This window comes from Macrobrachium rosenbergii, chromosome 14 (genome assembly GCF_040412425.1).
Source record: "Macrobrachium rosenbergii isolate ZJJX-2024 chromosome 14, ASM4041242v1, whole genome shotgun sequence".
Lineage (NCBI taxonomy): Eukaryota > Metazoa > Arthropoda > Malacostraca > Decapoda > Palaemonidae > Macrobrachium > Macrobrachium rosenbergii.
The window spans coordinates 9,466,126-9,492,802 of NC_089754.1; the positions used below are offsets into that span (position 1 = coordinate 9,466,126).

A 26,677-nucleotide genomic window follows, 5' to 3' on the forward strand; every position below is an offset into this window, starting at 1 on the left:
GACCTCTCTCTCTCTCTCTCTCTCTCTCTCTCTCTCTCTCTCTCTCTCTCTCTCTCTCACACACACACACACGTATAGACTCATACACACAAAAGCACAAAAGTAGAAAAGGTATTTAAAATCAATCTCTGCATACATTAAGTTGCGTGTCTATGCAAACAAACATCAGAAATTCTAAAAAAAGGAATCTGAAGTATTTAATTCTTTATCAGAAAAGGATGTAGAAAATAAAAGCTCTATGAAGAAAATAAAATGATCACCATGATTATATATTTCAAATGACCATGTCATTAAAATTCAAAGTATATAATAGTCAAGATAATTCATTCTTGACTGATGCCTCACACAAACCTACATAACTCATCGATCCTCCATTATCACATTATTTCATGATTCTATCTATCTCCAATAATAAATTCGAGTGGATCTTTCTTGTTTGTCCGCCCCGGTTGGGGGCTGGGTAGGCAGGGGAGCGGGAGGGTTGGGGAGACATGACGGGCAGCGCCGGGTTCCAGCGCAGGGTAACGCTCGCCATCAAGCTCGTTGTTATTATAATAATTGAGCCTAATATCTGCTGTTTCATCTGTTTAACGACTTTCTTCAGAGAATTAAAGTTTCAGTCTTGTCCATCCTTGCTTTACAACTACAATCCAACGCTTATTTAGGAGTAAAATTATTCTTATATATATTTGCTTTTGCCTAGATTTTCCCGGCAAACGAAAACCAGGGAATGGGCTGCTTTCAGATTTCACTGTCAATAGCTCAAGGTGAGATGAAGTGTAAATGAGTTAGGAGAGTTTCAAATGACCAGTTGTTTAAATATTATAAATATTTGAAGTTACATTTAGCAAATCTGCAGAAAACTGTTGGACTTTCAGGAACTCTTACCCAAGAGTATACTGTATATCTGTGAATACATGTGGGTCGAAATATCAGAATTACCTCGTCAACTCTGGTATAGTGGTTAGTATCGTGACATGCCACTCAGATGTCGTCGGTTCGCGTCTCCCCCAAGGCGATGAAAAATCACTGGCTCTGTAACGTGATTAGTTACTGCTGCAGTGTGGGTTCTGTGGTGGGAGGTTGAAACCAACATTCTTTGGAAGCTTGACTTTCAAGTCAGTGGCCCCTTTGGTGTGCTTGTTCCATGTGAATAGGTATCATCTATTGAACTAATAATAATAATAATAATAATAATAATAATAATAATAATAATAATAATAATAATAATAATAATAATAATAATAATAATAATAATGGAGAAGCAAATCCACAGTTATGTATATGTACATATATTTAAAGACAAATCTATATTGATTTCTCTTTAAATATATGTACATATATAACTAATGAATTCTCCTCCATTTAAGACTCATGCTGCTATGAGTATTTTTTTTTAATAATAATAATAATAATAATAATAATAATAATAATAATAATAATAATAATAATAATAATACCAAGCCTGTATCCGGTATTGCACTTTATAGTCCATATCTCTCTCTCTCTCTCTCTCTCTCTGTCTACATGTTCGTATTCAAACTTTCTATTACACAAAAATACCTCATAAGCATTGTGTCAACCACTGCACATCTTTTACCTTTCGTAGCAGTTTCATACTAACTAGTGCTTTCTTAGATTACGAAGCTCCGTGCTTTATAAATCTTTATACGCCACCTTGATACAATCCTATTCCTCCTTTCGCCATTGCCATTATTTTACCACACATTCACATCTCTAAAATAATTTTCACTTTCAGTTCATGTATACTACGCAGGATATTCATCATAACAGCTTTCACTTTTTCACATTTGTGCACAATTATACAGTAAAACACACTCTATTCTCTAAAGCAAAAGAATGTGTAATAGTCATCTCATTCGTTTTAACTTCTGACACGCTAAACTCATTCTTCTATTTCATATTTTCTGCGGACCTCCAGATGTGATGCTCCTTCATCCTTATGTTAGCATGATTCCCAAAGTTTATTGTAAATTACTTGTGCAAGTTAACGCCTTTCATTCTTCTACCGTACATTAATCAATCAATAGTTCTTTATTCCATTTACTCTCATAACTTTGTTCATGAAAGCTATCACTTTTATACTTTTTCATCACCGGTCAAAACAATCTGGAGCTTCAATCATTCTACTTCACTTCACAGTCAATTTTGATGCTATCAAGACTTAGAGAAATATGAGTAACTTGATCAAATTTAAGATAGCGAAGGGATTTACTGACAAGAGAAATGTCCATTGAAAATGTGATCCCCAAGAATCAGACAATGGGAAAATAAAAACCTTGGCTATATGCCGAAGCTAAAATAATAGAACGTGAATTCCTAAACTAGAGGTTAAAACAAAGAGGTTGTCTCAGAATAGCTTACGATGTTTAAGAAAACATGCAGAAAACTAGGAAAAATGAACTTCTGATAGAACCATGGATATCATTTTTAAAGCAGAAGATCGTATCCACCCTCTGTCTCCTGCAATGATAATAGATATGGAAAATGCAAATCTCTTTCCCAGATTCAGACACACGGCAGAGGCATGCATTGCCAAGCCCTCAAAATAAGAGCTGTATTCCATTTCCAATCCGATACTTGAAAGAGGCTTTCCAGCAGCCTCTTACATATTTTCCCGATGCATGTACTGCACAATACGGTACGGATTGTGTTCCATAACTTCAAGATTTGTTCTGGAGATACCGAGGACTTCCTTTGAAAGTCACAGGGAACCATTAAATCTGAGTATTTCTATTGCATTTTCTCTTTATTTTCTTTACACCATTGCTTTCTTTAACACCATTACTTTTTTTTAACACGTCATCAGATTTGAAATATATTTATTATCAATCCTTTTTCCAAACAATTGCCATTAGGAAAATCGCCGTCATCACCATCAGAGACCTATTAGAATTCTATCAATTATCATTTCGTCTATTATTTACTTTCTATCAGGGCAATCGTTTGTCCATTTTTCCTAGATGATTAAACTCACAAATGAGAAAATACAGTAATATTTTTTTTTACGTCAATACACGATTCATGTTTTGGGACTCACTGAATTTCCTTTCGAAACAGAATTCTTTGAAGAATCTATACTTTTATAACATGTAATTGGATATTTCACTATTTTCGTATGCAATTTCAGACTTTGATTTCCAAATCTTATTCGACCTACCCATTGCTGCCTTTTTTGGTCTTTCGCCAAATTTGGATATCATTGCTCCTTTATCCATCTAGACTTGTTTCCTTCCTTGTGCTCGCCCTGTCGTAATTACCCGTTTTATTAGACTTCTTTTGAATCCCATTTCTCTAAATGTTGGATGTATTCTATTAAACAAGCTGTTTACTCTGTGACTCTCGAGCTTCTATCGTTACTCCAGTTTAAGCTTTTCTTTTTTTATCTCCGACCACTTTTGTCATACAGTCCATGAGGACAAACTGCAAAGGTGACATAACATTGCCCTATAGCACTCCACTAACTACTGGAAATTCAGTTGACAAAACCCCATGAACGCAATCTGTGCATCGAACTTGTCCATTGATAATTTTATTTTATTTTATATATTCAATGATAATAACACTGTGACGTAAGACTTTCTATAATCCTGGTTTGTTTACGCTGTCAAGCGCCTGTTTGTAATGAAATAAAGGGCCATCAAAAGCAGATTTTTAAATTTCATGCGATGCTACACTATACTTCTCAACACAAATATATGATCTGTGCAACTCTTGCCTTTCCTATGCATGTATCTTCTTCATCTCCACCGCGCTCCCTAAGCTAAGGGATCGGTTGTCTTATTGAGCCTTCTCCAACTACTTCTATCGAAAGCATCTTCCTCTGCTAAACCGTTCTCCAAATCCTCTCTCACTTTATCACGTCATCTAATCTCGACCTCCTACCCGTAACAGATACCATCCGTGCCCTCTTCGCTCCTCCCTCCTTACCCATCCTTACCGCATGTCAAAGCCACCAAAGCCAAGAATCTTAAGTCAGTAATCTTAACCACTCCAGCACTTCTCTTAATTTCTTCATTTCCTATCCTTTCATGCAGCGAGATCCTCAGTCCACCTCAGCATCCTTATTTTTGTTCGCTCCAGCTCTTGTATGTACAGATGAAATATCGAGATCAATTTATTCATATTTGACAACTACATTGAAAGATTACCTGTCTGCATATTCAGTTTGTTATGTATCTGGAGCGTCAACATCGGGAGGGACTATCCTATAGCGTCATTCATCTTTCTTAACGGGTTGGTATTTGATTATTGGCTTTCTTTCACATGATATATAGACAGGCACAGACGTTCTGTTATGAAGAATTGGCAGTGAGTTTTTATGACCGGTTCTATCTTATTTTTTTGTATTTATCAATAGATGTCTCAGCAGTCTATAAATCATAATGAACAAAGACGTGGTTCATAAAAATTTCGTATTTTTTTGTGAAATGGTAATTAATTTGACTATAAATCTCAAATGTTACAGCACACGTCAACAACATTACTAACCCATGCATTGATACAAACCTCCAAGCCTATATTATAAAACTTAAATGTTCACTGATCACCTACAACTTCAGGACTCAGCAATGTCAAGGGCTGAATTTTGACCAGTGTAGAGAATGGTCTTGATAATTGGCTAAGCTTGGGTGTCGACTGATTCTTATGATGACAGACAATTAAGGCTTTTGCGTGTGGAAAGTCCTTTGTGGTTCCCGTAGAATTTAAACTCTCTATTTTTTTATTTAGTATATGAAACCTATCCATATGGGACAAGCACACAGGGGCCACTGACTTGAAATTCAAACTTCCAAAGAATATGCTGGTTTCAACATCCCACTACAGACCCCACATCGCAGTAACGGCAGTAAAACAAAGACAGGGATTTTTCATAAATGCCAGAGCCACTAACCACTAGACCAGGACAGTTTCATATTGCTAGAGCAGTGGACATCTAAGAGTGGCATGCCAGGGACAGGAGGAGGTAAATAATTACAAAATAACCAAGTCCAGTCTAACCACTAGACTAACAGCCAAAAATAAATTATAATCCGAAAATAAAATTTAACAAATTTTTACACCCCTGAAACTGCTGATGTTTTGACTCATATTCTAGAGTGCATAATACGTTCGTAGATGGCATCCTTCTTTGTGTCTGTCATAAAGGCATTATAGGTAATCTTCACAGATGCAGTTTTGATCAGTTTCCCAATGAGCGAGGGGACAACTTCCTCCTGCAGTAACGCAGAACTTGCCAGATTTCCATTTACTTATGGAGGAAAGGTCAGCAATCTCCAAGATAGTCGCCTTGACAGTTGTTTCGACTCTTTAACTTCGGTATCGGGCAGCTAATCCAATTCCTGATTTCATACCTTGCCGTCCTATATTCATCTTTTTTAACTTTTAGAACAATGAAAAATAATTAATTTAAACATTTTCTTTTCACAAACAGGCAGTTTTATAGAGAATTATTAACTAGGAATGCAAATAACATATCATTTGATGGACTAAATGATAAATAAAGGAACTTGAGTTTGACTACAACCCTAAAAAATAATAGATAGAAAAGCTTTCATCACGTAAAGATACATATACAAACATGAACTTTAGATAATCGCCAAATGAAGAACCCCGTGTGAAATTAGGTATTAAAACAATATACAAAAATAGGTAAACTGACCAAACTGGTCTTCACATACCAGAGTTAAAGATATAAAGAGAGGGAGGAGGCAATGGAGTAACAATGTTTAAAAGACTCTTCTAGTAAAAAAAAGGGAATATGGAATATGAAGCAACAGACTGCCTAGATCAGGAAAATCGTTGATTGTATGAGAAACCCACAAAACAGAAAAAAAAAAGATTCATTCACCGTACAGGGACGTCTATCCAGTTTAATAACGATCTGAGAAACAACAGCTTCACTCGGTCTTGTCTCTATCGAATATATTAGAATTCTCACTGACATTTCAATCTCGTTAGCTCGGTTTCTTCTGACTTGCCTATAACTAGGCTGACCTTTTCGTCACGATATATGCAGAGACGAAATTGAACGTGAACGAAACTGTCCAGAGTTGAAGTGACTCACTCGTTGGAAGGCATTTTTCTTTCTCTCTTTCTTTAAAACTCCAGCTGAAAACCCTAACGGACAGAGTCAATAGACTACAAAACCAAGAGGGCTCTAAATGGAAATCAGCCTGCAGGGAAAGACAGTTTATAGGAAAGGGTGATCTATATAATAATAAAATCCGAGTGTATCTTTCTTGTTTGTCTTTCTCGGGTGGGGCCTGGGTAGGTATTGGATCGGGAGGGTAGGGGAGACATGACATATCCACCTTCCTTCTGCAAACCTGTTTGTCCGCCCCCGGTTGGGGGTGTGGTAGCTAGGCCCGAGTTCGAGTCTCCGGCCGGCCAATGAAGAATTAGAGGGATTTATTTCTGGTGATAGAAATTCATTTCTTGGTATAATGTGGTTCGGATTCCACAATAAGCTGTAGGTCCCGTTGCCAGGTAACCAATTGGTTCTTAGCTACGTAAAATAAGTCTAATCCTTCGGGCCAGCCCTAGGAGAGCTGTTAATCAGCTCAGTGGTCTGGTTAAACTAAGGTATACTTAACTTAGGTAGGAGATCAGGAGGGTAGGGGTGACATGACGGGCAGCACCGGGTTCCAGCACAGTGAAGCGCGAACCATCAAGTTCGTAAATGAATAATTATGAGAGCAAGAACAGCTAGGTTACGTAAAGAAGAGTGCAGGGGATGTTTGTCATTGTAGTACATTTTTTGTAACAAACATAATGAATTTCTTTTACGTTTGTGCCACAAGCCAACGTTAAGAGTTGGGAAAATAAGCCCGACTGACAACATGAGTATCCGTTAGTGTGAGGTGAGAGTCCACACCGGAAGGCCACACTGGAGAACAGCATTTCAAACAATGATGATGCGAAGAGTTACAAGACTTGGACAAAATGGCTTTATCCAGAAACATTCTAAAACATTTCCGCAAGATACCAACATTTTGAGAAAGTGAGTACGCAAACATTTTCAGAAAGAGAGGACGCAATATTACATATAAGCTTCTTAAAAGTCAAGTTCTCTTCAAAAGTGACGCTTAAAATCTTAAAAGAGTCACTGATATTTAAAACCGTACCAGTTAAATGTAAGTAAGGATGCAAAGGCAAAAGTGTTCTGGAACAATTAACTATCATACTTTGTGTTTTAGAAGGGTTAAGCTTCATGCCCCAAAGCCTACTCCACTCATGAATATGTACCAGGTCTCTATCCAAGGATTCTGCAACTACAGGCCTAAGATATGGGGAAGGTACAACAACTAAAAGAGTAGCATCACCGGTATATGCCATCAGCTTGCTCTCCAGACCTTGCCAATTGTCACTAGTTTAAATAGTAAAGGATCACCTGAAATAACATTACTGAAGCTACTATACTGGCAATCAACACAAACCTTTTGGGTTCTGCCTATAAAAAACATCATTTAAAATATTAGTAAAAGAACCACCAATTCCCAATAATCTTAGCTTGTAGATAAATGCTTCATGAATCACACGGTCAAAGGCTGCACTAAAATCTAGACCAACCATGCGTGCCTCTGCACCCTCATCAAGATGGTGAATACTGACAAGTGTGCGTCACAGGTATCGAGGCCTTTACGAAACCCAAACTGGTAGCAAGTCATTATCTTCAACAAACCCACAATGAAGCTTAGAGGGCAGCTTCTCAAAAGCTTTATAACCACAGCTAAAATATTCTGAAATTATATCGTCCAAGAGTACCCTGTAACAAAACTCACAGCAGCGCACCATTACATCTCTAAGTTATAAAGGCATTGTTATTTAGGGTCAGCCCTGCTCCACGCTCTTGATCTGCCAGGGGCATTAAAACACCTGGACTGGCATGTTTTCTCAGAGTTCTTCCTATCAACAGATGCCTTGATCTGTCTTCGTTTCTCATGATCATTATCTCATATTTTATATTTTAGGGCTTAGTGGGTACTTTATACTCTGATGGTGTTTGTTGCTTAACTTACACATCACTCTATGAGAAATGATGTAATATCTACATAGTAAAGGAATGTTATCAATTTAATTCCATAGATTTTAAATCGACTTTCTTTGATACGCTTTCAATTCCGTTTGTAATACTTAGTTCCGACCAACCAAGGCATATTAATGATAGTGTCGGAGTTACACTAGAGAAAAGGCTATTCTTTCAAGTTGACTTACAAACAAAGGCAGAAGTCCGTAGAGAAATTTAATTTCCCGCGTCTGTAATAGGCTAATACAGCTCACTATAGTCGATAAAAAATTTTAATATTTATGCATTGCTACCACATCAGTTACCGAGCGAACCAACTGATGATATAATGGATTTAATCTTTACAATATATTTGAAGGCAGGCGTAAAATGAGCGTTTAAACAAAACCTTTCAAATACTAATTTATTTCAGTTATCCATTAAGACCTTTGATGTATTCGTTAACACAACAGTAGCTGCAGTGGCTATCTCTATTCAGCACTGAAGAGATGGAGAAGTAACTTGACTAGTTTGCCAGATAGGCAAGAAGAGAAGGCGTGTAGTTTTCTTAAAGGAAATGATCTGAAGGGGTGCGGGGGCGTTCTGTTTCTTGCCTACCATGTGAAGATTAATAATGATTTCTATTATTCAACGAGATGTTTTTGTGAAATTTTGAAAAGTTCAGAATCCTCGGTAAATGAAGAATATCAAAACCCTATGTGTTGAGAGGAAGTAGCAACAAATATATTTGGCAGCTCCATAAGCAAGAACCCGTGATGGCAATAGGTCAACTTAATCTCTAAGAACAACAGCACCAAATGGGGAGAGTAACTGTAATAAGGAATGCGACGCAGAATGTCTCCCTGAAACAGAATAAACCTCCCGTCTCTATGCAGGACAGAACAGAACAGAATATAGAATTTAGGCCAATGGCAAGAGCTTGTTAAAACTGTGTATTATATGCTGCATTTGATCAATATCCCACTTTCCTCTTTTACTTAATGGTTAGACCAGTCTTTCATACAATGTTATGCCATGAGCAAGACGTTTGCCTAAAAATAATACTGAAGGGAAAGGAAAGTTTTAAGTCGATTCTTCAATCCCGAGGATACGTCTTTACGCCGTTAGCTGGGAAAGGGAGCAGAAATTCAATAAACGTCCAGAAACAGAACTGAAATGAAATGACGTCTCAGAAACACTAGAGACCGAAGGAATCCAACACAGTGATAGTATGATACAGTAGTCAAATGTATATAGTAGCAAAGGAGAGGTATCACAGTAGATAGAGAATTACCTGCTATCTGCATAATGTTCTTTGTAGTACGGTAGCTACGACGCTGTTCTTCCAAGCAGTGAGGTTAAACAACGCTGGGTTTGGTTAGTATCAGGACGAGTGTTCAACAATTGAAGTCAGTCGCATATGAGCGAGCCTCTTTAACCATGTGCGTGGGTCACCTTAAAACAAAAAATCTGAGATTAGAAACAGTAAATGGCTTTAAGAATAAAAAAAATGAGCGGCAATAGGACAATGAAGCCCCAGAAGAACACAAAGTTTTGTAAATTCTGTAGATTTAGAAATCGCTAGGCTATACGTTTTGGGAACGGCAAGTTAACACTAACAGTCGGTTCATTCTCCTCTTCGATTATGAATGGAAGATATTCCGATAAAATTATGAATCACTGGGTGAGAAAAATGTCTGATTTTTACAATATGAATGAAATCATGTGCAGAATAAAATGTATGATAATATCGCCTCAAATATACTGTATTACAGATTAATATGCGAACACTTTAAAATAATTTCCTGAACATAAAAAGAAAAAAATATCAATCAAGGGAAATAAAGGTAAATTATATCAAATAGTTCAAAACAAATATGACACTATTGTACAGTTACTAGCACACTGCATATAGTTATACATGATTTACACGCTTCTAAGTATGAGCACTCATGGAAACTAGCATCGATACATCCAACAAGCAAGGTTTTTCATACACAGACATGCTGGTAGATATATATATATATATATATATATATATATATATATATATATATATATATATATATATATATAACTGGATCAAAGAAACTAAAAAACAATTAATGCGTGTCCGCAGTATCAAAGTTTAAAGGTCAGTGAAAGACAATTTGCTGCAGTACAGCACTTATTGATAGATATTAATGAGGACTCACCATTTAATAAAAAAAAAAAAAAAGACACCTGAGTGAACATTTTCACTGGGTGCTGAAATAAACAAAAGCCTAAACAGGCACAAAATCAGCTTAATTAGCTGGTCCGCTGGTATAGTGGTTAGTGTCGTGACATGCCACTCAGATGTCGCATGTTCGCGTCTCCCCCAGGGAGATAAAAAATCACTGGCTCTGTATCACGATCAGTGTGGGGTCTGCGGTGGGAGGTTGAAACCAACATTCTTTGGGAGCTTGAATTTCAAGTCAGTGGCCCCTTTGGTGTGCTTGTTTCATGTGAATAGGTTTCATCTACTGAAATGATAATAATAATAATAATTTGACAACAACAAAGACAACAACAACAACTGAATCGAAAATTATTTATATTGTTTTTGTACAGTTTCCAGATTTACGAGTCAGCAGAGTTCTCGACTAGCACCCTGCTAGGCACGAGTTCGAGTCTCCGGCCGGCTAATGAAGAATTAGAGAAATTTATTTCTGGTGATAGAAATTCATTTCTCGCTATAATGTGGTTCGGATTCCACAATAAGCTGTAAGTCCCGTTGCTAGGTAATCAATTGGTTCTTAACCACGTAAAATAAGTCTAATCCTTCGGGCCAGCCTTAGGAGAGCTGTTAACCAGCTCAGTGGTCTGGTTAAACTAAGGTATACTTAACTTTTTTTCCAGATATACTAAGAAAAGGTAAGAAAATATTTGAAAAATTAAAGTATAAGACAACTAGGCCTTATTATTCACGGAAAGAGATCAAATTACCATCTTTAGTCCTGCATTAATGGAAAAGCGATAAATATATCTAAGTACAAATTTGTTACTCCATGGGAGCTTTAACGTTAGCCAGTCTTAAGTGGGCATCTTTTTTAATATCCATAATTATAGTCCATAACTGTTTGCTTTCTCCTATATCACAAGTACAAACCAGTTAGAGAGATGATGGGGTAAAAACTACAATGAGTGTTTCCAACTTATTTCCCAATAGTATATTTAATGATTTTTCGATTACATTCGACGCATGAATGTATTTCCTTTTTTAAACAAAATCAACAAAAGCGGAAATTATGTTGTAGTGCCCCTATTTCATAGTACAGAATGAATTCGAAAGCAATTAATTTTCATCCTTTTAGTACCCAGTGAGGGTATCAAAACTAAATTTTAAACAGATATGAGTTACTTTTATCTGTAAATATCCCCTGGCAGCCAGAATTCTAATCTGTTAGTTACCTGTGAGGCCATTTTTAATTCGAATATTCACAACCAAGAAAACCTTTACGATTGGCACAAGTGAAGATCTTCTACTTGTGATACGGTTAACCAACGTGTTCTTGCATATAAAATCATAGCTTATAGCTATTCTATATGCACAATTGTCTCCGTGTACATACTTACTTCGAATGTATATGAATTTAAACGTATATCCATCCACGCATAATATACTCGCAAATAATGTGAAACTGTGTATACAGTGAACGTTATATCTTGTCTTGCAGACCTTTCAAGTTACTTTTATGGACTCTTGTTGATATTTTACATATCTATTGAGATTTCATTCATGGCAATTCAGTACTGAATAATTCTCTTGTAATAGATTCAGGTAGTGAATACACATTTTCCATTTCCCGTTTCAACAGTTGCTAATATACATTGTTCTGAAAGACTTTAACTATCATATACTACATTAATGTATGCAACAATATGCACAATCATCTGGCCATTAGTTTAGAATACCTTCTTTTTTACAAATATTTATGCTATTGCGCAGAAAACCCCGTAAAAAAATAAAAACTTATCAGGGAATTCCTTTCCTGCTGGAAAAGCTAGTACAAGTAATCAGTGTCCGGATTGCTACCAAATTATTCAAAAGCTTCCCCTTCCACTCATTCAGGAAGAAAGATTGGAAAAATATTTAATACTGTATTGCACAGAGAACACAATGAAGCTCATTTTTGCTGCGTTAAGAAAAATAAGCTCAAATCTATTATTCATAGCTCATTCGTATGTCCATCAAGCACACCCAATGGAGTCATTTATATATTACATTTTTTCTACTATATTCATTATATTATCCTACAAAACTAATTTTTTCGTTCCCTTGGGAGGGGCTGCTAAATGACAAAGGTTAATATTTAAGTCTCTGGTTCATTTAAGGCTTGCGGAAATTTTGTTTCGAGATATACCACCCATACTGATACCCAGAGCTTATATGAGGAAAAACTAGTCCCACAGAAGAACTTTCAGTATGATTAAGAACGCATATGCATTTGGCGGGGTTCAGAAACCGGTAAATAAGATCGAAATTCGTTTGTTATAGATTCTTGCCTTTTGTGTTCTCGAAGTCTACCGCTGAAAGAGCGAAGTTGGTGAGGTGGATGATTAATAGGAAAAAAAAAGTGGCTGCAACACCGTCATTGTGAAATCTTCAGACAGACTCCACTCTTATTCGCCCACGAAAATAACGATCACTGAATCAGGAAGTACGATTTTCACAACTGCATCTTACAAGAAACTCTCCTGATTAACACAGGTCGAGAGAGAGAGAGAGAGAGTTCGAACAAATACTTCAAAGCAGGAAGGAAAATATGAAACAAAAAATGCGCCCAAGTTTCTTCGGCGCAATCGAGTTTTCAGTACAAAGTATAATCAAGGCCACCGAAAATAGATCTATCTTTCGGTGGTCTCGGCATAATACTGTATGAGCCGCTGCCCATGAAACTTTAACCACGGCACGGTGGTGGCCTGTTCTCTAACGTTGTCAGACTCACGAGTATGGCTAACTTTAACCTTAAATAAAATATAAATAAAAAATACGCGGCTAGAAGGCTGCAGTTTGGTATGTTTGATGATTGGAGGGTGGATGATCAACATAACAATTTGCAGTCCTCTAGCATCAGTAGTTTTTAAGATCTGCGGCGGACAGAAAAAGAGCGGACGGAAAAAGAGTGGTCAGAAAAAGTGCGGACAGGAAAAAGTGCGGACAAAAAGTGCGGGCGGACAGACAAAGCCGGCACAATAGTTTTATTTTACAGAAAACTAAAAGTATAAATGAAAAGTATTAATGCACACGCGCATGCACATCACATGTAGCATGAAAAGTTGTAATATACAACCTCGAAATAACACTCACACACGTCAAACATACAAAATATGAAACAGGAATAAGATAGAGAATAAGTTGACATGGTGAAGGAGGAGCATCACCAGGGATTAATACAAACTCGTAACAACGCCACCATAAATCTCCAAGCCTTGGGAGAGGTCTTCATTGCAACAATAATTTACGGGTTGCCTTCCTTTCGTCGACAGCTTTCAAGAAGAAACAATTCATAAATCGCCCGCTCTCTGATTATTACCTCTCCGGCTGAGGAAACTAGTGATACTCCTCTCTTCTTGGGTTATCGAAGGAAGTGATTAATAAAAATCAACACCGGTATATTTGGTAGTTTGATTTCTAAATTCTTATAATAACTTCTGTCCATAAAATCTATTTGCTTCACGACAGATTTCAGCATTGATTGTCAAGGGAACCATTTATGTTGCTGAAGGTTACTATTATTATTATTATTATTATTATAGATCTCAGCATTGTCTTGATTGTCAGGGGAACCATTTATCTTGCTGAAGGTTTTTATATTATTATTATTATTATTATTATTATTATAGATTTCAGCATTGTCCTGACTGTCAGGGGAACCAATAAGTTTCTGAAGGTTTTCATGTTATTATTATTATCATTATTATTATTATTATTATTATTATTATTATTATTATTATTATTATTATTATTATTATAACTGATCTGGTCCATTCTTTATGTTTTCTCCATCTATAGGAATTGTTAAAATAAAGTTCACCATTTGCCTAAATTTTCATAGCTCTTAGGGAGAACGAACTCAATTTTACTTTTTTTTTTAGCTTGTCTGATTTAATTTGCCTTCCTGATAGGTCGAGCATTAAGAGTTAATTTCATAACGCTGTCCAACCTCGCCGCACACAAACATGTACATGAGCAGAGAGCAAACACAGGGTTTCCTCTTTCAAGTGGAGATGAAACAGTTTCACGGAATTAATAAATAACAGTATGAGTTTAGGAGGACATAACATCCTATGCAAGTGTAGGTACACACACACACCTGTAACACCTGCATATACAGGTATATATATGTATATATACATTCATATATATATATATATATATATATATATATATATATATATATATATATATATATATATATTACCACACACAAGCCATTGGCTTGGAAATAAACAAAACCGGTCAGACAAATTATTAAATGAATCACGTACAAAATAATATCATCTTTATACAGACAAATTATTATGCCCCAAATATCCTTTATCGACGCCCTATACCTCGATTTACTTACACGCAAATGAAATTATATTGGTAAGTGTATATATTCCGGCCAGGATACAAACCTGGCCCTTTACTTTAGAAGTAAGGATAAACAGTTCGCTTTGACCACTCGTTCGAATCCAGATGCACTAATCAAATATGATTTCCCCCGAGTGTAAGTTATACCCGAAAGGAGAGTGAATTCCATATGTAACGATATTTGTGGAAGACCCTAAGTAGGGATTTCACTATAAGCCTGGCTTTTTGGCCATCGATGCCATCCTATACGATCCAGAATTACACTGCTGAATAAGTTAAGTATACCTTAGTTTTACCAGACCACTGAGCTGATTAACAGCTCTCCTAGGGCTGGCCCGAAGGATTAGACTTATTTTACGTGGCTAAGAACCAATTGGTTACCTAGCAACGGGACCTACAGCTTATTGTGGAATCCGAACCATATTATACCGAGAAATAAATTCCTCTAATTCTTCATTAGCCGGCCGGAGACTCGAACTCGGGCCTAGCGAGTGCTAGCAGACAACTCTACCGACTCTCCCAACGAGGAACTTACACTGCTGAATGAAAATCATATACGCAGTTCCGAATTTAGTTTCTTTTAACACGCCCTTGTTTTAAAATAGCTATGTTAAAGACTCTCATCGGCAACGATTTGTGTATTAGGGAGATAATAATGCGATACTGTACATAATCCGAAAGGGTGATGGCGTTAGTAAGGAGGAATTACGGGAGTTAAGTAGATTTGCTGTCACGGAAATAATTTCTGATACTGCTCCCCGGAAGTTTTCGTTCACAATTAAATGTACAAGAGATCAAGTTTCTTCTTATAAGATTACCAGTCACAGATCAAATTCCATTAAAATGAAAAAAAAAGGCAGAGTTAATTAAAGACGAAGTTGTACGAAACATTTCGAAACGAACCCTGCGTTAAAACGATGGAAGGGTCAAACGAAGTCTAAAACAATTTTTCTTTTAAAACAATTATTTAGTTGTTTATCCCCGGTTTTTGTATACCCAGAACTAAAAATAATTCTGGTTTCATAATCCTAGATATTTTTCGTATACAAGCTAAAAAGAAAAACCTAAAAATGCGCTTGAAATGCAGTTCTCTCTTATGACGTGGATAAAAGGCAAACACACACCCACTTGAAATTTTTAAACCACTTCCACTGTGACTATCGCAACTAGAGTACCTTAGTAAAGTATAGCATTTTATAATTCAAAAATTAAATATTTATGAATAATCTTGCATTTTTTAATGACTAGAACTGCGCTGACGACCTCTCAAGGTACAACCTGGAAAACATCCAGCCTGTGACACGGAATAAATTTAGCCTTTTGGGGATGGATGGCTGATGGTGGTCAGGGAGGCTACATGAAATAAACGAACGGTTAAACAACTCCCAGTATGTTGCAATACTGGAAGAAGTTTTGGCTCCATCAGTGGGGGCGGTGAGACCCGGGCCACAGCCAATACTCGAATATGTGGCGTTGGACAGTTCTCCAACCCACAATGCCAAATTAGTGTCGAGATGGTTTAAAGAACATGCAAATTTTATCAAGGCTGAATACCCAGTAAACTTTCCTGACCTGAAACCAACTAAAATTCTCTGCAGCTACATGATACAGAAATGGTATTGTAGTTGAGCCAAAACTAAAGAAACTTTGATTAGACAGGAAAGTTCTACATGAAAATCAATTGGGTCCAAATACCACGAAATCAATACGTGCGAAAAACTTTTAGGGCCAATGACAAGAAGGTTGGTTACAGTTTGATTTTAGTTTAACCTTGAAATTATTGCAGTCCAATTGACTTGCCAAGGCAAAATTACCTTCTTATTTTCAGTAGTACCAAAGTGGCTCATGTTCGATGAATACCATTGACATCCAATACATGCCTAAAAGTTTTTGAGAAAAATAAACTTCTGTTATAAGATTTTCTGTCCCTTTGATTTAGTTACATGTTTGTTATTTAAATCTGGAAGCATAATATTTTTTTGTCAGGTTATCTGTCAGGTTTTTTGTTAGCAAATCCAACGCTTTTCCGAAAGATTCTGAGACGGTTATCGAAACTTTTTCCATGATGCTACTTCGTATATTCGTGTTTATGGAGGAGGAAGTCAAATCCTAAGAACATACAAGGAAGGAACAAATTCCAAACGGTTGAAGATTAGGAAGATCTTAACGGCTCCAAAATGATCACACCATTTTTGTAAAAGGTGTGATGATACTACGTTAGGAAAGAAGAATACGTCTTAGTTCTGATTAAACAACTGAATCAAATAAACCTGAAATTGAGAATTCCCTCACCATTTCTGTCACGAAAATCACCGCCGGTATAATGAAGTGTGATGATAACGTCGAGCCATACCACCCCATAAATGGAAAGGAAAGGTCGGGTTCCCGTGATCTATGGTCTATGGTTGTAATCTGAGCGCTAATTGAGCTCAATAATAGACATTTTAATTACACGTCCCCCAGTTAGAACAGTCTTTGCTAATAGAGAGTCGGATACTACGGCCACATACATCCACTTGAACTGACTCTTCCTGTATGCTCAAAAGACACACACCGCAAGGAACCAAACTTTTCCATGTAAGAGAGAGGAAGAAGATTGATTGACAGATTATGTCTATTAAAACTGATGTCACGACATCTAGGCTAATGACGCCGTAGTACATTTAAATAGGAAACTAAAAATAAATAAATAAGTTTAAAAAGAATATCATATAAAAATATATAACAATATATACAGTAAGTATAAATAATCATATTTGTTCGAATATATCATCAATACTTACATACACTTTATACGTATAATCTAAATTTTGTTGAGGAGACCCGCCTCCAACATAAACATATGTAACTGCTCTATATTACAATCCTTACCGAGAATTGCAGCTAGAATGAAATGACCTTCTCTGTCACGCCCCCAGGACAGGATCCTGTGTATCAAATGCCCAAGGCTGGGACAGAGGAAGATGAAGAAAAAGTCAAGTATACCTTAGTTTAACCAGACCGCTGAGCTGATTAACAGCTCTCCTAGGGCTGGCCCGAAGGATTAGACTTATTTTACGTGGCTAAGAACCAATTGGTTACCTAGCAACGGGACCTACAGCTTACTGTGGAATCCGAACCACATTATACCGAGAAATGAATTTCTATCACCAGAAATAAATTCCTCTAATTCTTCATTGGCCGGCCGTAGAATCAAACGCGGGCCTAGGAGAGTGCTAGTCGAGTGCGATATCGACCCATCCAATGACGAACTAGAGGAAGATGAAGATATAAATAGAATATTATATAAATGTCTCCCTATTAAGGACCTGTCTCTTACACTCAAATATACTACACGATTCGGATAAATACAGAAGATAAATGCCCAAGGTGCGGCATCATATTTTCCTCGGCACAGTTGTTAAGCTATTGCCTACCTGTCAGCATATACAGTATATATATATATATATATATATATATATATATATATATATATATATATATATATATATATATATATATATATATATATATATATATATATATATATATATATATATGTTGTTACGTGGGTGTCTTGGCTGATCAGTTATTGGTTAATTTACGTAAAGTTCCACGGCCCTGCATGCCAAGAATACACGTAACCTCTCTTGAAGCCATGAGTTAACCTCAAAGACAGACGTTAATTAATCAAAGGTCGCCAGTTAAGGGTAATTAACCTTAACAAAGAATATTCAAGGAATAAAGACTTTATGATATACGTCACCAACTGCGGACGCCGAAAAAATCTCTACTTGTTAAGATGGTATTAAATACAAAAAACGCAACGGTTCTCCCCAAACAATGAGCGCTAGGCATAACGAATACCAGAGTATTAAAATGACTTGCTTGCCTAAATCCCCGAGACTTACTGGGACAATTCAGCTAACGCTAAACAATATAATAATTTGGCTTAATCTAGACTTCTTACCAGCGGTTACCCTAAATGGTGGCTGGAGAACGAAACAAAGAAAGATTGGGAAATACAGAAAAAGGTTAAAAGAATGGGCGAAGTTTTGAACAAAAGGCACAGACATTACCTTAGGACGAAGCGTTGTTACGCATCAACGGATGACCGGAAGTTCTTGCAATTGCTTCTTCACTTCACTAATAGAAATAATAGACAAAAGGGCGGAGAGGCCCAAACGGACGTGTTGTCTCCCCGAAAGCTTGATTCTCTCTGCCTGTTCTCTGACTGGCCTAGGTCAAAAACAGGCCTACAGTCATGCCCTAGGCGTCTACGCTCTGTTAAAAACATTCGCCAAGAGAGACAGGTAGAAAGGAAAAAAGGACTTTAGGACCACCTATTTTTACGACTGATATGGAAATTTTCCTATTGGGGGAAATGCCTAAATGCTACCTGTTCCTTTCTCCACGCGAACGTTACAATTTAAATTTGCCTACGTGATTTGGCCGCTACAACGGACGTTGGTTCCTCTGATAGAACTACAAAGAAATACATTGAGGGCGAACAGCAGTAATATTTATAAAAATATATATATATATATGTGTGTGTGTGTATATATATATATATATATATATATATATATATATATATATATATATATATATATATATATATATATAATTGTATTAATTCTAACAGCATCTACTGATCCAAATGTTTTTCTGATTTTGAGAGAATTTTACCAGAATCAGTTCTATTACTTCACCTGGAAGCCACTGAACCAGAAATGCGTTAATTATTTATTCTTGTTCTTTTTTAAGATTTACTGCTTGAGTGAAGAAACTTTGCCATGAGAATTTATCCACGCATGTTGGTCCGAAGCCCGAATGAAAAATTGTGTATATGCGCCGGTAAAAGGGAATTCACATACTGGTGGCTGAACTTTGACAGCCAAATTTGATTAGGCGAGGAGGGATCTGGTGTGAACAGCAATGGGACACGATGAATCCAGAAATTCAAAAGGAATAAATAACTACTTGATTAGAGAGAGAGAGAAAAAAAAAGACATCTGCGTAATGTTTTGTGATGAGAAAAAATTATGGCTAATAATATTGCTTTCCAATATGAGCAAAGTGCACCCTTCAACACAAAGAATTAAAAGAGTGGTATCATTCAGCCGCAAGCCAAAGAAATACAGTAATAGAAAATCAAATTCACTACATATCATTCTGCACATAAACGGTGAAAGTGCGAGACGAATGTTAAGTTGTATATTAATCACTGCAAATAATAATAATAATAATAATAATAATAATAATAATAATGGATAATTGAATTTTTATTCATATTTTCTTGAAATACAGCTGATTAGTTGTTAAAAAGTGTTGTACTTTAGAGGCACGTTCACCTAAATCATCATGTTTTCTTCTCTATTAGCAGTAAATAGCCTTTTTCTTCATTTTATAACGCTTTTTACACCTAGTTGATCAACATTCCTTCGATTGGACCAGTTCCCACAGCATCTACAAATGTGATATAGTGACCTCTTTCTTCTATTTCAAAATCTCTCACTTTATCTTATTTATAACTTTTCTTTTGTCCTGTAAAATATTTGCAATGCATGTAACATTCTTTCACTGTTACTTAAATGTATACATGAAACGTCTGCGTACAAAATAATAAATGAAAAATAAACACAGGTTATGAAGTTATTTAGAATTTTTCCTTTTAAATTTCTTGCGTCTGCGTACTTCATAGTAAATGGAAAAGTGAACCTACTACGTTTAGTTTACTTTAAAGTGTTCCCTTAGCTTTATTTGTTATACGCAGTTAGCCGAGAGACAATGTACCATATGAATTATAGTTAAGCTTCTCAATTCAGAGGAGAGGCAAATATAATTTACTCTCGGTAAATATTTTACTTCCAGTAGATTTACATTGACATCATTTATTTTTCATCCCGTTATAGAAATGAAATTTTCAAGCCGTATATCATTAATTTGCATATTTATCATTTGCGGACACTTCGTTTAGATACCAAAAAAAAAAAAAAAAAATTAATATATATCAAGGAACAAAGGGACAGAACAAGTTTAAATGAAAAACGAAAGAAAGTGAGGAGTTAAATTCATTTAGTGAAGAAAGAACTCTCTCGTGTTGGTCCACAAACACTTGTCTTTGTTGTTACTGTTGTCACGAACAGAGCATTACTAACTCGTTCCTAGTTTTCGTCTTGAACAAGGTTTCATTTTCGCATTTTTATCGCTTCAACCCCCATCGTCATTAATGCCACTGTTTTTTCATCCTCTGTCAAATTATTTGTTGTGATCTTCTTGAAAGTAATAACAATAATACTGGTACTGCAACCGGAGTTACTTTACTCATAAGAAAACAATAATTTATTGATATGAGAATATTTTCACAAACGGTTTCGAGACGTCGTTTCCTTTCCCGTGGGAACAATTCTGATGCGGGTACACAAAATACATAAAAATTGAGTTTCTTTTCTTTAACAAGGAAATGAACACTAGAATATCCTGGATTTTACAATTACCATAAGCAAAATTACGCGCTTTCACATCACTTAAAACAAATTTCAATTGCACAGGCTGAAAGTAGAACAACACCTTCAAGACATTAATTATGAGTAAACGCAGACTAAAAATTTTGTCACTGCACTTCCAGGAATGACTTAAATATTAACAGAGATCATGATGGCCTTCTTTAATTTGAAACGATCTTCAGACAATAGAAAAACTTTTCGAGAGCCTGTAAATAAATGCTCAGATCCTGCAACTTGAAACTGATTCTAAAAATAAGCAGATCTTCAGACTGAACTGAACATAAAAAATTATATCTCAGAACTCAGATTTAAAGTGCACAGATACTACACAAATCCTGTGACTCAAAACTGAATGTAAATAAATACCTCGATTCTCAAAACTGAAAAATTCATATGAAACGCCCGGGCAAATCGAGACCACAATGAAAGAGTTACTCTAATCCTCAAACTCGGAATCACATGTAAACAGTTTCTCAAATCCTCATACCCGAAACTGAATGTGAATTCTTTTCCAATCCTTCAGACTCAAGTCCGTGCACTTGACGTCGAATTATAACTATTCAGCTCTTTGCCACAAAATAGGAATCTTTATTAGTTCTCTGCAGTTGATATTTTCGACAGACCAAAGGTTCCTTCCTTAAGATCTCACTTCGGGCGCTTCTGAATCAGATAAAAAAAAAAAGCTTTAAATACAAATATATATGAATGAAATTGCGAATTTTCATAACTCCAAAATTAGGGGTCCTCTAAAAAGCTCTACAGAGCGAATTACTTATTTTACTTTCATATAATGCTACTTTCATTATGGCTTCGGCAGCAAACAGGTAATGAATCGATGGAAATATGTGAACGACTAAACGAACTGGAAATTTATGGGTGACGCTGACGTAAAAATAACCGAAATTTCCTGTATTTCATCAGTTGGCCGAATGTTTCAGAGCGCTCAGATTCATAATAGCCTAATCGGATCACTATATCAAAATATTTTGTGTTTTGCAGGAGTAAAAGCTTTAGAGAATCATCGTTACTTTCTGTTAGCGTATCCGAATCACATTTCACATAGTAATTTCGTCGCTGCTGTAATTAATATATCAGCCACAGAATCACAGGATTAACTCCCAGCGCTCTTCCATCCATATTTATTTTCATTACCCTTTCCTGTGCGGAAAAATGAATAATATTGCAACGTTTCCGCTTTATTCATAGCTTGGGAAAGGCACGGTATTTAAATCGACGCAACTAATAATTTTTGCATTTCATTCCGTATCGTATACACATAGTCTTTTACATGTAAAAGAATATTTCTTTTTATTTGCATCAACTTAACAAAGGACAAACATAACATATATACTGGAAAATATGACTGGCTTTGTGAGGTAACCGATATATTTTGGAAAACACCGAATTCCAACGACGGAAATCAACGAACATACAAAGCAAGCTGGATTGCGTTATATATATATATATATATATATATATATATATATATATATATATATATATATATATATATATATATATATATATATATATATATATATATATATATATATATATATATATATATATATATATATATATATGTGTGTATGTGTATATATATATATATATATATATATATATATATATATATATATATATAATCTTTTGATATTGAGCCGTTTCCCCAAAAAGGAGTGGTTCTAGAGGAAAATCTTAATGGTCACTGCCACTTTCATACTGCTGAATCATGGATGGACCTCCGGCGCAGTAAAACTTCTGCAACATCAGCTGGTTCATACACCTATAAAGCAGGCTTATCAACAACGCATCGAAACTCCTTTCACACACTGGGCCAGGCACCCCTACTTGCAAGAACTATCATGCTTTCTGGATACTGAAGCACTTCCTTTCAAATGCCTCTTTCACACCATCTATCAACCTTTCTCATCAATGAGCTCCTTCCTCTAAATCTGGGAGGCTTTAGATGAAAGTTTTTAGGACAGCCATGCCACCAATAAGCAGAAATTCGAAAATATAAACGCCGCTCTCCAGATCCTCTTTATTTTCATCTTCTTTCACTTACAAGCGACAGAATCCTCCCCTTGACCTCGTTGCACACGTCAGGTTTCTCGTTAAAATTTTGCAACTGCGGAATGAAAGTTGAAAACTCAAGAGTCAACCAGACTGATATGTCTTCCCTTTCATTTGCTTTTGACATTGGATCCTTCTCTACTCCTTTGTATTCCCTGGATCAATCTCTGGTTTTTATCATTGTTATTACCTGAAACAAAATCGGTAAAGTAATCTGGGATATTGCTGAAGTGACCTTACGAGGGCAGAAAGCTTTTGATTCATCTATGTCGAGGAGCTTAAGGGTTCAGTTTGCAAAATCCTCAGATACAGGAAGGTTAAATACTATTGGGGAGATAAAGGGGCATCAGGATGTTAGTTTCTACTTAAAGCATCCCAGGATGAAGTAAAAATGAAAGGAATTTTTGAAAATGTTGGGAAGAAAACAGATCCTCAGCTGGCATCACTAGAAATAAGTTAAAGGGTAGACACAGCATCGTCATCTACAGTAGAAACAGAACGGTCAGATAAGATTAAAAGTTTACTGGAGAGTGAAGTGCTTAGTAGGTAGCTTGCTTAGCATGCATGGCCTCACACCACATTTGGTCAAAAGCTTTGAAAGTTTCAAAAGCAATGACTAAAGGCTCTAGAGGGTGACAAGATGAGAGCACGGCGAGTTAAGAGAACCAGTCGATCTTGCTTTAGAGAATCCTACAAGGTTACTAGTAATTTAAAAAGTGAACAATAAATCGAGTTTCAATCACTATGGCTACATTGGAAGCACCTGAACTTAGCTGGAAATATTAGAGAGGCCACACTTCATGGGAACAGGCTGCGCAAGAGTTTACAACAAAGATAAAAGAAAAATGATGAGGTACATAGATAGCTAAAATGCTTGAGAAATTTTTCTGCAAAACTGTCTGAAAAGCTAACACTGTATGCTGAAAGTAAGCCCCATACTGAAAGGAGTGAATCCTAGGTATTAGGAGTACTGAAATGTCAAAGGAAGACATGCATTGATAAGAAGCAGAATGACGGACAAAGTCACCAACAAAGAAACCACGAAGGGATGGGTTATATGAAGTCGGGCAACCAATGGAGCTAGTAATTAATGCTTCATTGGGTAACGAAAATGGAAGAAAAATCCCATTGTCCCAATGATGGAAACGAATAACAAAATAAGAGCTTAATTACAATATATTTATTCAAGGTAACATCCGTGCATATTGTATCAGATAGAGTTGCACAAGTATATCAGCTTAAAAGAACACACACACACATACGCAGAACAGAAAAGTGAACACACGTTAAAATGCAGTCAAAATGAGGCTCAGGCTCATCAATAATCACATAAAAGAAAATTAATTTGCACTTAATAACAGAGATTTACGTTTCGATATTTACAATTATAACTAATTAATGCCACATCTTTTGGTATCCCAGCTTTCATATCTCACAATAAAGTAAGAACAAATACACATCATAAAGTTACAGAGAGAGAGAGAGAGAGAGAGAGAGAGAGAGAGAGAGATGTTTATGATTACACTACACGTTTTAAGACCTTGAACCAACACGCCTTGCTCGAAAGGCTGCCACAAATTAAACCGATCAAAGTGGCATAAAAACGAAAATCCAGGGATGGGAGTTTTAAACAGAGAGACACACACAGATACACGCGCCATACATGTACATATATGTATAGCATAAAGATCATGTATATCGGCATATCTTGTGTGTGTGTCACATGGTCCACCATCTTTCAATGACAATGTTTAAGCTGTGACTTAGCGATAATTCTCCTAGAATATAACTGAATACAGTATTTAGGTCCAAGGCCAAGCACTGGGGACCTATGAGGCCATTCAGTGCTGAAATGGATATTGAGAGTAGAAAGGTCTGAAAGGTGTAAAACGAGGAAAACCTCAAAGCAGTTGCACTATGAATCAATTGTTACGAAAGTCATATGGAAGAAAGGGAATATGAACGGAGGTACAGTAAAAGGAACGAAAGGGGTTGCAGCTAGGGGCCGAAGGGACGCTGCAAAGAACCTTAAGTAATGCCTGCAATGCAGCGCATGAGGTGCACTGACGGCGTTACCCCCCTACGGGAGATAATTCTCCCAGATCGTTGTGCTGAAGTTCTCTTTCATGGTAATTTCCGTATGATTTTAAATTTCTATATAATTTTAAAGCCGCGATTTACGCAGTATCTTTAAAAAGCAAAATAAGAAAAATGAAAAGACTTAATGATGACTTGGGGTTAGGGAAAAATACAATATTTGCTGTAAAAAGTAAGAGAAATGAGAATGATTTTGCAGCGTACAAATTTTCGATAAATTGGTTTTTCCATGATATGCAGTTTAATGATATTTATGCCGGCTATTGCGCATTCAAATATAGGGAACAATTGTTTTTGACCGCAGTCTGCTCTGCAATCAAAATAGATATAAAATGTCAAAAAGAAAAATAAATTCCCATACTTTGTAAAAAAAACAGCTTCTAGCAAAAATAAAATACACAGTAATACGAATGTTTTATAATATGGGAACAGCAGTATTGATAAATCACCATATGCAGCCGTTTAGGTTTATCTGTGTATATAACAGGTACTCTGAGGGTAATGAAGTCTATATTCAGACTTGTGTCGTCCATCCCAGGCCCATCCTCTGTCACCATTGGCCCTCAGGTAAAGATGCTTAATGGTCTTGTTTTTGGGACAGTATAAAACATTACTTGGATCATGACCTGCTGTCTTCATCCCACTCTCTTATATTGCTCCCATTTTGAATATTACGAGTACAGTACACAACAACAACAGCACACACACTCACACAAACACACACATATATATACTGTATGTATGTATATATATATATATATATATATATATATATATATATATATATATATATATATATATATATATATATATATATATATATATATATATATATATATATATATATATATATATATATATATATATATATATATATATATATATATATATATATATATATATATATATATATATATATATATGTATATATATATGTATATATATATATATATATATATATATATATATATATATATATATATATATATATATATATATATATATATAGCATATATATATATATATATATATATATATAGCAATGCCATGAAGGAAAGAAAAACAATGGAGTACTGCAAGATCTTTCGATTTAGTCCCTTACTTAGCAGACTAAGTAAAGGACTATAAATCGAAAAGGCCTTGCAGTGCTCAATTGTTTTTCTTTCCTTGGTGGCATTGCCTTTATTTATATATTCATCACGTTCCATATTTTCGTGATTCAGTTATACTTTTGTGATTTCTCAGTACATATTTATATAGTATATATATATATATATATATATATATATATATATATATATATATATATATATAGTTATGTATAAGTATATGTACATATACACACATACCGTATATATACATATAAATAGAGTATGGTTTTACTATTCC

At 35.7% G+C, this 26,677-nt stretch overlaps 1 protein-coding gene across 6 annotated transcripts in view; it reads right to left on the minus strand.

The window, feature by feature from the left end:
- The window catches only part of LOC136845715 (uncharacterized), an 893,447-nt gene that overhangs the window by 327,734 nt on the left and 539,036 nt on the right, over positions 1-26,677 (minus strand). For 2 of the 6 annotated variants that reach the window (XM_067115907.1, XM_067115908.1), the window contains exon 4: positions 9,324-9,484. The exons of the other annotated variants lie outside the window; for them this stretch is intronic. The gene's annotated coding sequence lies outside the window, so the exon portion shown is untranslated. The remainder of the gene's footprint in view (positions 1-9,323; positions 9,485-26,677) is intronic. 6 annotated transcript variants of the gene reach the window in all.